The 13377-nt window shown below is 44.4% G+C and overlaps 1 protein-coding gene across 1 annotated transcript in view; it reads left to right on the top strand.

The window, feature by feature from the left end:
* Positions 1-13377, top strand: part of LOC130277569 (parapinopsin-like) — a 46872-nt gene that overhangs the window by 15886 nt on the left and 17609 nt on the right. The gene's annotated exons all lie outside the window — the stretch shown is intronic.

Genomic DNA, 13377 nt, shown 5'->3' with positions numbered 1-13377 from the left:
CTGGTGGTAGGGTTAAATCAGATGAACCCACCGGCACACATATCAGCTGGATATAAAGTCTTTGTAGAATTTAGTCAAAAAAAGAAAGAAAACAGCGCAGCAGCACTCATCCGTTCCAACTTGTCTTTATTGTGGGTACAACGCACTAAGTAGATTGTTTTGCTAATTTTCGCAAAATTTTTTCCCAGCCTCACGTAAGGTCTGCCCCCTACCCCTGAAATACCTAACCTAGAACAGGTTGATTAACAAATTTACAAACAGACATTGTGTTTCAGTAAACTGTCATAAAAACACATTCATAGATATGAAAAAGTCACATAAGTGAAGAACAGATCAGCACCAAATGTAAACCCAGATAACTTGCTAGGGAGAGAATATCATAATACTAAGAAATCACTGAAAACTATTTGTATCAAATCTCTTGTTCAAGCACAAAGGGCCGAGAGCTTGTGTCCTTTGAGTTTACTTCAATTTCTCTTCGTAGCAATTTATGATGGCGATCAACACTATCCAGTAATGGATGTACTTGTAGCAGTTCTACAAACACATGCAATTTGGATTTCCCTCTTTCATTTCGCACATATGTTTAACCAATCTAGGTGACCCAATACCTGTCCATAAAGAGTGTACATGCTCACCAAACCAAGGAAAACGGTCATCTGTTCACCCACACTAAACACAATACACTGGATTATAGTGTGGGTGAACAGAAAACCGATTAGGAGTTAATGGGATAATACATACCTGCACTCCGGAGATCTGTCCCTCCAAAGATCAGCATCCATCTTCAGTGAATTGCGCACTGGAGACGGGCCTGCTGGCTCAATTTGAATATTCACGGGTCACGTGAGCGCTCAGTTGGCGCGGCACTCACATTACCCACAACAATGAATATTTATATTGAGCCGGCGGGCCCGCCTCCAGCGTGCAATTTACTGAAGATGGATGCCGATCTTCAGAGGGACAGATCTCCGGAGTGCAGGTATGTATTTCACCTATTAACCCTTCATCGGTCTCATGTTCAATACATATATAACCCAGTGTATTGGGTTTAGAATGGGTGAACAGTTGACTGTTTTCCTTTAAATAATGGTCTGATGGTCTTGCAGATGTAAATTCAGACGCAATTACATATCACAGCATTAAAGGAGAAGTATCATGTATAAAAACTTATCCCCTATCCAAAGGGGGGACACCTCTGTCCTTATCAGGAACTTCCAGAGTAGGAGAAAATGCCCATTGCAAACCTCTCCTGCTCTGGACAGTTCCTGACATGGAAATATATGTCAGCAGAGGGCAGTGTGGTCAGACAGAAAAGAACTATAAAACTTCCTCTGTAGCATAAAGCAGCTGATAAGTATTGGAAGGATTAAACATTTTTAATAGAAGTAATTTCTATTCTATCTATTTTTTCCACCGGAGTACTCCTTTAAGCACAATAACTTTTGTGTGAGTGAGGCTGGTGATCATGTTATACAGTAGTAATAAAACACACGGTTGAAGCTGTGCTGCAATAAAACAAATGGTGCTGTACAACTATTGATTGGGAGTGTGAATGATATGGGGGGGGGGGGGGCATCTAGAGTGTTTCTTTAAGTCACACATCTGCATCACCACAGCTTACAGTAGCTTTCAGGGACATGACTTTGCAGTATGCTGGCTGTGGATGAGTTAAAAGAGTTAGAAGCTTTTATGAAAAGAACAAGAAAAAAGGAAAATAAAATTAACATAATGGGTGAACTGTGACAGAGAAAAAAGCAAGACAGAATATGGGTAAAGAGTTGAAAGGAAATGAAAGGTAATAATTACTGCATGAAGATAACCGAGAGAGAATTGAGGCCTTGTCTGTGTCTTTCCAATTATTGTTTAATTTTCACATATAAAATGTTTAATACAAGTGGAAAGAACTTCAACAATGAAACTTTATACTGTATATATGTGGTGTCGGGGTGTGAGGTGCTGGGTAGATGCAGGGCAGATGTTATGGCCCAAGGGGCAGATGGTATTAACCCCTTCTTGTTGTGATGCCAGGGCATGATTTAGCCTTAACCACCCGAAGGTAATACCGCTGATCCTGTGTTAGGCAGGGGCAATGAAGACACCAATGCCAGATTAAGGAAAACAGCAGCTTTACTGAGGCAAGACAGGTGATATCATTTTTGAAGTACAGCCAAGTATCCCAGGGAGGTGACCAGTGACACAGGGGGACCTCGCAGGCTTGCTGGGACTTGCAGTAGTTAGACTGACTTTAGTGCAGGCCATGGTGACTACAGATGGACTTGACTTGAAAGAGATGGTGACTGTCAATAAGATGATTTTGTAATGTCCGTTTATTTGTTTTTGCATTTTTCTGTTTAGGTGTGTATTCACACACTAGTTTGTTCATAGCAGTTTGCTATTCTACCTGGATAGGAAATAGTTAATGCTCTGAACAAATGAGAACTTGGGTGCGGTTATTTAACCAGAGTTCTTCTGCATTCTGGTGCTGGTTATTGTGCAAAACATTTTCAAGAGTCTGTTTGAGCATTTACCTTGTATTCATCTGAGTTTTAGCCATGGTTTAATAGTCTTGTTTTTTGTAGATTTTAGTCTGTGTTACATTTGTCAGTTTTAGGATTTGCTTATCCTTTCTGTTATGTATCTGTTCACACTATGTCTGAGTCTTGCTTGTTACCTGTGCTCTGTATGTTATATTCCTGTTTGGTATTCTGGAGTCTATTCAGACTCATCCAGTTCTAGTCTAGTGTTTTAGCCAGTGGCCAGTAGCCTATTTGGCTTTATTATTAAAGGAATACTTCGGCGTGCACTTTTTTCCTTTTATCCCGTCCGGGCTGCAAAATAAAAGAAAACAAACTTTCTCTTACCTGCCAATGAGCCCCCGGAGCTCCGGTACACTCCGGTACAGGTGTTCGGTCCCCGGGCTGTATTCTTCTTACTTCCTGTTAGCCCGACACGTCACACGGACCTTCAGCCTATCACCGGCCGCAGCGATGTCCCGCCTCGGCTGGTGATAGGCTGAAGCTCCGTGTGACGTGTCGGGCTAACAGGAAGTAAGAAGAATACAGCCCGGGGACCGAACACCTGTACCGGAGCTACGGGGGCTCGTTGGCAGGTAAGAGAAAGTGTGTTTTCTTTTATTTTGCAGCCCGGACGGGATAAAAGGAAAAAAGTGCACGCCGGAGTACTCCTTTAATGGTTACTCCTTTAGTGGAGTCGGGTGTCAAGTTTGTTTGTTCTGTGTCCCAGTGTGAACAGTTTCCTATGTTTCCTTATCAGTTTGCCTGTTTATATTCTGCCCTGTTAGTATTTGTATCCTGTTTGGTATATCTGGTTGTCTAGTAGTTTTCTGTTCTGGCCTGTGACCGACTATGTATATTATGTGTTTTTATGCCACTGCATTTTAGCACAGGAAGGGACCGGCGCCCAGTTGTTGATCCATCATTTAGGATGGATGGGCAAGTAGGCAGGGAGAGATGTTTTAGGGTCAGTTTAGGGCTCACTCTTCCTGTCCCCCCAGTCGGTTATGACAGACTTGACTTACTGATTACTGACTTGTGGCTGGAGGACTTTAGGCTTGAGGCCTCCAATGCTCTGGACACAGACACTGAGATGACTGCACTGGACCTCAGCATACAGCAGAAGAGGAAGATTGCAGCCCCTCCCCTGGTTATATAGAGCATTAAAGCAACAGAACATTAAATGAGGCAAACCTATATACATATTGGGGGTATGCTGCAGGGGAGCCCTGGGGACATGCAGGGCTGCCTGACAGGGCAGGAGGACAGTATGGGGCCACATCATCCTGTACTGGGACATCACATATACTTGAAGTACAGTAAAGTGGTAAATGTCTTCTGTATACTAACACAGATCACTTTACATGGAGAAGAAATACTCTTCATCTGAACTAATTTTCATTAAATTTTTCAGATAACACAGGAAAGATACCATGACATCTTCAAGCAGAGGTGGCTCTAGCAATAGGCCACCTAAGGCCTCGCAGTAGTGTGGGGCCTCCCTCTGGCCCCCGACCACCGAAAATTCAACAGCGCCCTCTATGGACTCTGACCAGCCCCTGCTGGCCATCTGCCACTTTAACACTTTAACGACACAGGACAAATATTTACGTCCTGTGTGGGCTCCCGTTATGTGAAGCGCGCTCAGGAGCTGAGCGCGCTTCATACCCGGCAGGTCCCGGTTTCTATTAGCAACCAGGACCCGCGGCTAATACTGGAGATTGCCGATCGGGCTGATGTCCGGTATTAACCCTTTAGACGCCGTGATCAAAGTTGATTGCGGCATCTAAAACAGGAGAAAAGTATCGCCGGTTAGCTCAGTGGGCTGTTCGGGACCGCCGTGGTGAAATCATGGCATCCCAAACAGGCTGAGAGGACAGCAGGAGTCTTCATACCTTTCTCCTGGCTGTCCGATCGGTGCTTGATTGCTCCAAGCCTGAGATCCAGGCTTGAGCAATTGACCGCTGATAACACTGATCAATTAGCATTGATCAATGTATTCAATCAGTTTAATGCATGTAATAGTCCCCTATGGTGGCTATAACATTGCAAAAAAAAAGTGTAAAAAAAATAATAAATGTGATTTAAAGGGGTACTCCGCCCCTAGACATCTTATCCCCTATCCAAAGGATAGGGGATAAGATGTCAGATCGCCGGGGTCCCGCTGCTGGGGACCCCCTGGATCTACCATGCAGCACCCACCTGTAGTGGCTTCCAGAACCGCTGGAGGTCCTCAGGCTAAGTCCACCGGGACGGAAGATTGTGACGTCATGACTCCGCCTCCGTGTGACGTCACACCCCGCCCCTCAATGCAAGTCTATGGGAGGGGGAGTGGCATTTACCATACTGGATCAATAACATTATATTTTGATAATCCGGACATTTACACACGCAGCAATAACAAAGATGTTTATTAATTAATTCGTTTTTTGCACTTTCTGGGAGGTAAAATGGGAAAAGGGCCGATTGACAATTTTACTGGGGGAGGGGATTTTTCATATTTCTTTTCTTAATTTTTTTTATTTTTACACTTTTTATGTCCCCATCACTTGATTGCTAATACTGTTCAGTGCTATGCATAGGGCATAGCACTGATCAGTATTATCAGCATTTTTCTGCTCTGGTATGCTTGATCTCAGTAACAATGAAGGTAGACTTCCAGCTCCCAACGATAAAGTCCAAATTGCATACCAGTGCTTGTATCCGGGCTTCCACGAAGAGAGGTTGTGCTGGAGATACGGATGCATGGAGCGAATAGTGAGCTGATCCATTATTTTGTATATACTATAATGCTCGATCTAAGACCAGAGCAGAAGACCCCTGGAGACGGACTGAGGCAGGTGCGGGGACCTCCATCTGCCATTATGGATGATTGGATCCCCGCGATAGCGCCGCGGGCGAACCAATCATCCATTTTATCGAATGCACTGCTACAGATACCATGATCTGTATTGATCACAGTATCTGATGGCGATCGCGGATGTCCGCCTTTAAGAGTGGGTCCCTGGCTGCTGATAGCAGCCGGGACCTGCCGTGCATGATGCAAGCACCACTCCGGTGCTCGCGATCTTGTACAGAACGTAAATGTACGTCCTGGTGCATTAAAGGAAAACTGTCACATGTTTTCTCCCGCACTATCCAGAGGTACTGATGGATAGTGCGGGAGATGCTGATTCCTATGAGCTCTACCTTGCCCGGATTCGCCCACAATCGTAGTTTTATTATATGTGAAAATCTGTCTGTAACTGGCACGGGCGGGGTTTCTGCAGCTTAACTGGCACTGACGTCAATGCCGCTTATGAATATTTCTCCCCCCTTCCTTCAGCTCTCCCTCTCTTTGCCGCACCTAACGGGAGTGAGGAGGAATGAACATTCATAAGCGGGCGGCGCTGCAGACGGGCTGCACTGACATCAGTGCCAGTTAAGCTACAGAAGCCCCGCCCGTGCCAGTTACAGACAGATTTCCACATATAATAAAACTACAATTTCGGGGAACGGCCGGGCGAATCCGGGCAAGGTAGGGCTCATAGGAATCAGCGTCTCCCACACTATCCATCAGTACCTGTGGATAGTGTGGGAGAAAACATGTGACAGTTTTTCTTTAAGTACCACTGCACCAGGACATACATTTACATCCTGTGTCGTTAAGGGGTTAACCCAGTCCTGTGGCATCACTGTGTCTATTAACCCTATACTGTGACATCAATGTGTATATTAACCTTGTACTGTGACATCACTGTTTATTAACCCTGTATCGCAGTATCACTGAATATTAAACCTATACTGTGACATCACTGTGTATATTATCCCTGTACTGTGACACCGCTGTATATTATCCCCGTACTATGACATCACTGTGTATTATCCCTGTACTGTGACATCACTCTGTATATTAACCCTGTACTGTGACATCACTGTTTATTATCCCTGTACTGTGACATCAAGGTGTATTATCCCAGTACTGTGACATCACTGTGTGTATTATCCCTGTACTGTGACATCACTCTGTATATTAACCCTGTACTGTGACATCACCGTGTATTATCCCTGTACTGTGACATCACCGTTTATTATCCCTGCACTGTGACATCACTGTGTATATTATCCCTGTACTGTGACATCACTGTTTGTATTATCCCTGTACTGTGACATCAACGTTTATAATCCCTGTACTGTGACATCACTCTGTTTATTAACCTTGTACTTTGAAATCACCATTTATTATCCCTGTACTGTGACATCACTGTGTGTATTATCCCTGTTCTGTCACATCACTCTGTATATTAACCCTGTTCAGTGAAGTCACTGTGAATTATGCCTGTACTGTGACATCACTGTGTATATTATCCCTGTACTGTGACATCACAGTGTATTTTTCCTGTACTGTGACATCAACGTTTATTATCCCTGTACTGTGACAACAATCTGTATATTAACCCTGTACTGTGACATTACTCTGTATATTAACCCTGTACTGTGACATCACAGTTTATTATCCCTGTACTGTGACATCACTGTGTGTTTTATGCCTGTACTGTGACATCACTGTGTATTATCCCTGTACTGGGACATCACTCTGTATATTAACCCTGTACTGTGACATCACTGTTTATTATCCCTGTACTGTGACATCACGTTGTATAATCCCTTTACTGTGACATCGCTGTGTATATTATCCCTGTACTGTGACATCATGGTTTATTATCCCTGTACTGTGACATCACTCTGTATATCATCCCTGTAATGTGACATCACTGTGTATTATCCCTGTAATGTGACATCACTGTATATATTATCCCTGTACTGTAACATCACTCTGTATATTAACCCTGTAGTGTGACATCACCGTTTTTTATCAATGTACTGTGACATCAAGGTGTATTATCCCTGTACTGTGACATCACTGTGTATATTATTCCTGTACTGTGACATCAAGGTGTAGTATCCCTGTACTGTGACATCAAGGTATATTATCCTTGTACTGCGACATCACTGTGTATTATCCCTGTACTGTGATAATGTTTATTATCCCTGTACTGTGACATCACTGTGTGTATTATCCCTGTACTGTGACATCACTCTGTATATTAACCCTGTACTGTGACATCACCATTTATTATCCCTGTACTGTGACATCACGGTGTATTATCCCTGTAATGTGACATCTCTGTGTATTATCCCTGTACTGTGATATAAATGTTTATTATCCCTTTACTGTGTACTGTGACATCACTCTGTATATTAACCCTGTACTGTGACATCACTGTTTATTATCCCTGTACTGTGACATCACGGTGTATTATCCCTGCAATGTGACATCTCTGTGTATTATCCCTGTACTGTGATATCAATGTTTATTATCCCTTTACTGTGTACTGTGACATCACTCTGTATATTAACCCTGTACTGTGACGAAAAAACAATCTCAGAATCGCTCTGCTCAGAAAAAGTGTTCTAAAGTTATTACCATTTAAAGAGATACATGTCAAATAAAAAAAATAAAAAAAAGCCTGGTCATTGAGGTAAAAAATGGGTCTGTCCTTAAGGGGTTAAGGACCAAGCCCATTTTCACCTTAAAGGAGTAGTCCAGTGGTGACTCAGTGGTGAGCAACTTATCCCCTATCCTAAGGATAGGGGATAAGTTGCAGATCGCGGGGGTCCGACCGCTGGGGCCCCCTGCGATCTCCTGTACGGAGCCCCGACAGCCCGCGGGAAGGGGGCGTGTCGACCTCCGCACGAGGCGGCGGCCGACACGCCCCCTCAATACAACTCTATGGCAGAGCCGAAGCGCTGCCTTCGGCAATCTCCGGCTCTGCCATTGAGATGTATTGAGGGGGCGTGTCGGCCGCCACCTCGTGCGGGGGTCGACACCCACTATCTCACTGGAGAGCCGGGGCTCCGTACAGAGAGATCGCAGGGGGCCCCAGCGGTCGGACCCCCCGCGATCTCAAACTTATCCCCTATCCTTAGGATAGGGGATAAGTTTTTCACCACTGGACTACCCCTTTAAGGACCAGAGAGTTTTTTGCAAATCTGACCACTGTCACTTTAAGCATTAATAACTCTGAAATGCTTTTACTTTTCATTCTGATTCCGAGATAGTTTTTTCGTGATATATTCTACTTTAACATAGTGGTAAATTTTCGTCGTTACTTGCATCCTTTCTTGGTGAAAAATCCCAAAATTTGATGAAAAAGATTTAGCATTTTTTTTACTTTGAAACTCTCTGCTTGTAAGGAAAACAGACATACCAAATAAATGATATCTTGATTTGCATATACAATGGGGGATATTTATCAAAGTTGTCTATGTCCCGCATCAATATAGACCAAACTACAGAGGGTTAGTCTGGTCTATTGTGCACCTAATTTATCAAATGGCGCACGGCTCTTGATAAATTCTGTGCACAGACTGCATGATCTATGCTTTAATCTATATTTAAACCTGCTCCAACATGGTCTGACATTTCGTCGTACTTTCAGCCTATGCGACTTGTCGAAGAAAAGTCGCTTTTGATAAATTCAGCACCAATGCATTTTTCAATGCATTTCAGTCTAAAATAGACTTGAATGCATCATGTTCTAAAAATCCTCTAGAGCAAAAGTCGCAGAAAAGTCGCACATATTTAGACTGCGACTCTCTGTGCAACAAATTTAGACAAGAAAAACCAGTCTAAACCCTTTGATAAATCTCCCCCAATATGTCTACTTTATGTTTGCATCATAAAGTTGACATGTTTTTACTTTTGGAAGAGATCAGAGGGCTTCAAAGTTCAGCAGCAATTTTCCAATTTTTCACAAAATTTTCAAACTCTGAATTTTTCAGGGACCAGTTCAGATTTGAAGTGGATTTGAGGGGTCTTCATATTAGAATTACCCCATAAATGGCCCCATTATAAAAACTGCACCCCCCAAAGTATTCAAAATGACATTCAGAAAGTGTGTTAACCCTTTAGGTGTTTCACAGGTATAACAGCAAGGTGAAGGAGAAAATTCAAAATCTTCATTTTTTTACACTCGCATGCTATTGTAGACCCAGTTTTTGAAATTTTACAATGGGTAAGAGGAGAAAAAGCCCCCCAGTATTTGTTACCCAATTTCTCTTGAGTAAGGAAATACCTCATATGTGTATGTCAAGTGTTCGGCGGGTGCACTACAAGGCTCAGAAGGGAAAGAGCGACAATGGGATTTTGGAGAGTGAATTTTTCTGAAATGTTTTTGGGGGGGCATGTCACATTTAGGAAGCCCCTATGGTGCCAGAACAGCAAAAAAAAAAAAAAAACACATGGCATACTATTTTGGAAACTACACCCCTCAAGGAACGTAACAAGGGGTACAGTGAGCCTTAACACCCAACAGGTGTTTGACGACTTTTCGTTAGTCGGATGTGTGGTGTCCCAGTACAGGTACATTGTGTCAAGGTATTTTAGGCCCTGTCAGATTGAGACCTCCAGTGTCCTGGGGGCTCCCCTGCAGGGACTCAACCATTTCTAATGTGTATTTGCACTGCTATAACTTAGCAAGCCGTTATTAGGTGTCTGTAGCTTTAAGTATGTTACCTAGCAACCTCATGCTTAGTCAGGGTATGTGAGAGTGGAGGACTGAGGGCTAGACTAAACTTTTGTGTAATATTATGTTATTATTTGTTATATTATGTTATTATTTGTATGTAACTTTATTGTAAATCCTAAAGGGGATGCAGACAACTCTATGATCCACAGCTGCCTGGCCAATGGGCTTTAGTTTAGCCTGCCCTTATAAGGGGTGGCATTTCCTGTGTGAAGGGGAGTAGGAGAGTAGAGGAGCAAAGGAGTTGAGTTCAGAGTACAGAGTGGAGGTCCGAGCAAGTTCAGAGGAGGTGAAGTTCCGGAGTAGCAGAGAGAATCCGCAGAGGAGTGAGAGCAAAGATGAGAGGATGTAAGAAAAGCATGAAGTAACCCCAACTAATAGCAAGCCTTTACTTCAGCCTTGATCAGAGAATTCCTAAAGGACAATTCATTATCTTCCGGCGAAAAGCCACAAATCTACCGACACTTCAGTAAGTGACTTTAATCTCAAGCCTAATATAGCGCAGACCTAAAACTCCTAGTCTGGCCGTAAGAGCCAAGCATATATGCAGCCAGGAACCCGCCAGCAATGGCCGATGCCCGCGATCTCGCGGGCGTCCGCCATTAACCCCTCAGGTGCCGGGATCAATACAGATCCCGGCATCTGCGGCAGTGCGTGATTTGAATGAATGATCGGATCGCCCGCAGCGCTGCTGCGGGGATCCGATCATTCAGAACGCCGCACGGAGGTCCCCTCGCCTTCCTCCGTCCGGCTCCCGGCATCTCCTGCTCTGGTCTGTGATCGAGCAGACCAGAGCAGAAGATAGCCGATAACACTGATCTGTTCTATGTCCTATACATAGAACAGATCAGTATTAGTAATCATGGTATTGCTATGAATAGTCCCCTATGGGGACTATTCAAGTGTAAAAAAAAATGTAAAAAAATGTAAAAGTAAAAAAAAAGTGAAAAATCCCCTCCTCCAATAAAAAAGTAAAACGTCCGTTTTTTCCTATTTTACCCCCAAAAAGCGTAAAAAAATTTTTTTATAGACATATTTGGTATCGCCCCGTGCGTAAATGTCCGAACTATTAAAATAAAATGTTAATGATCCCGTACGGTGAACGGCGTGAACGGAAAAAAAAAGGTCCAAAATTCCTACTTTAATACATTTTAGTAAAAAAAAATAATTAAAAATGTATTAAAAGTTTTTTATATGCAAATGTGGTATAAAAAAAAAGTACAGATCATGGCGCAAAAAATGAGCCCCCATACCGCTGCTTATACGGAAAAATAAAAAAGTTAGAGGTCATTAAAATAAAGGGATTATAAACGTACTAATTTGGTTAAAAAGTTTGTGATTTTTTTTAAGCGCAACAATAATAGAAAAGTATGTAATAATGGGCATCATTTTAATCGTATTGACCCTCAGAATAAAGAACACACGTCATTTTTACCATAAATTGTACGGCGTGAAAACGAAACCTTCCAAAATTAGCAAAATTGCGTTTTTCGTTTTAATTTCCCCACAAAAATAGTGTTTTTTGGTTGTGCCATACATTTTATGATATAATGAATTATTTCATTACAAAGGACAACTGGTCACGCAAAAAACAAGCCCTCATACTAGTCTGTGGATGAAAATATAAAAGAGTTATGATTTTTAGAAGGCGAGGAGGAAAAAATGAAAACGTAAAAATTAAATTGTCTGAGTCCTTAAGGCCAAAATGGGCTGAGTCCTTAAGGGGTTAAGGGTTAGTACCATCCGACCCTGGGTTCATAACCCCTCCAAGAACCAAGTAGCTAACCCCAGCGTAGTGGTGGCTGCGGACCTCACCCGTGGCCACCACACCTTTTTGGCATCCACGAACAGGATTCGGGTGTACGCCTTAACTATTCAGCCACTAAATCAAGTCCTTCCCCCAAGTCTGAACTGTGTACGGGACTGTGTCATAGAAAACAAATTGTCTGCCGAGGCGCAAATACAAGTGGTGGGGAAGGTGAAGTTTATTGCATTATCAGTCACGAGAAGTGTTCTCTAAAGTCAAAGAACCGCCATGTGTAAAGGAAAGACAGAAATGATGCTTCGCGCCAAAAACTTCCCGATACTTGAAAGAGTTAAAGAGCCTCTGGAAAAGAGCGCCAAGGACTCCCGCCAAAGTCTTCGCCCTGCCCCTGGGCGGAGAAATAGTGTGGTTGTGTCCAGAGCCAAGTGGAACGGAAGAAGTCCAGCCCCTGTTGCCAAGGGGGCGGATGAAGAGGATACGCTGCGGTGCAACTTCCGGTCCCAGGCGCAGCCGATGATGCACTTCCGGCTGGCGGCCATTTTGGTGGAGACCTTCATAAAAGAGAAGACACAGAGCGGCCTCTTCAGTCTGCAGGAAGTACTACAGAGGAGAGCAAAGATGGCGGAGACCAAGAGCGACGCGTGTGCCGAGAGTTCCAGGATGGAGTCCGAGGGTCGGAAGATTGCCGCCGCAGCATCAGAGATGTTCCGGGAGCTGGAGGAGAAGTTGCTGCGACTGTCCCTTGGGGCCGACAAGGCCTACTGCCAAGTGCCGTTGCCGGAGGATGACGCAACGCTGCCCGGGAGTTCCAGAGACCCGTCACCTGTGAGGTTGTCGCCCCATCACCGTACCTGGGGCTCGTGGGCAGAAATCCCGACGGAGTCAGACGTGAGTACCCCAGCGGAATCTGATTTCTCCACTCCCTCTTCTAATAGCCCCAAAGCCAGCCCCGAGGCAAAGGTCCCGCCACCTCCACAGGCCACGGCTGCCCAAGACCAGTCAGCCCCTCAGTCGGCCGAGCGCCCGCCATCACCCCCGCTGCCTAGATGGTTGTTCGGGGATGAGCCAGCCATCATCAAGTATATGTGGGACAATATCCTCCCGTTGCCTGGGAAATCCCTGCCTCCCATTCCTCCGGCCCGGTCAGAAAAAGCCCAAAGAGATGCCGAAGTGGCTGCCCTACTAGAGCAGATGAGGGCGGAGAGGCTAGAGAGCTACGGGCCGAGGCGGCTATCGTTTGAAGAGAGGGAACGGCAGCAACAAGATACCAAACAGCTAGAGTCCTGCTACATTCGCAGGCTCGAGCAACCTAAGGAAGGCGAGCCTCCCCTTGAGCGCAGGAGAGCTACAGTCATCAAGTTTGACCGCATCAGGGGCTGCGGCACTATAATGGACTGTCACCACGGAGGCACCCTCTTTGTGAACCGGAGGGCGGTGCAAAGACACTATCTGCCTCCTGAAAAGCACTCTCTAAAACCTGGGGAAATCGTTGAGTACACTCCTGTGAAGAGCCTGAGAGGGGAATGGG

This window comes from Hyla sarda, chromosome 6, assembly GCF_029499605.1.
Source record: "Hyla sarda isolate aHylSar1 chromosome 6, aHylSar1.hap1, whole genome shotgun sequence".
In the NCBI taxonomy this organism is placed as follows: domain Eukaryota; kingdom Metazoa; phylum Chordata; class Amphibia; order Anura; family Hylidae; genus Hyla; species Hyla sarda.
The sequence above is the reverse complement of the archived record's forward strand: the minus strand, read 5'-3'. Positions and strand labels throughout refer to the sequence as shown.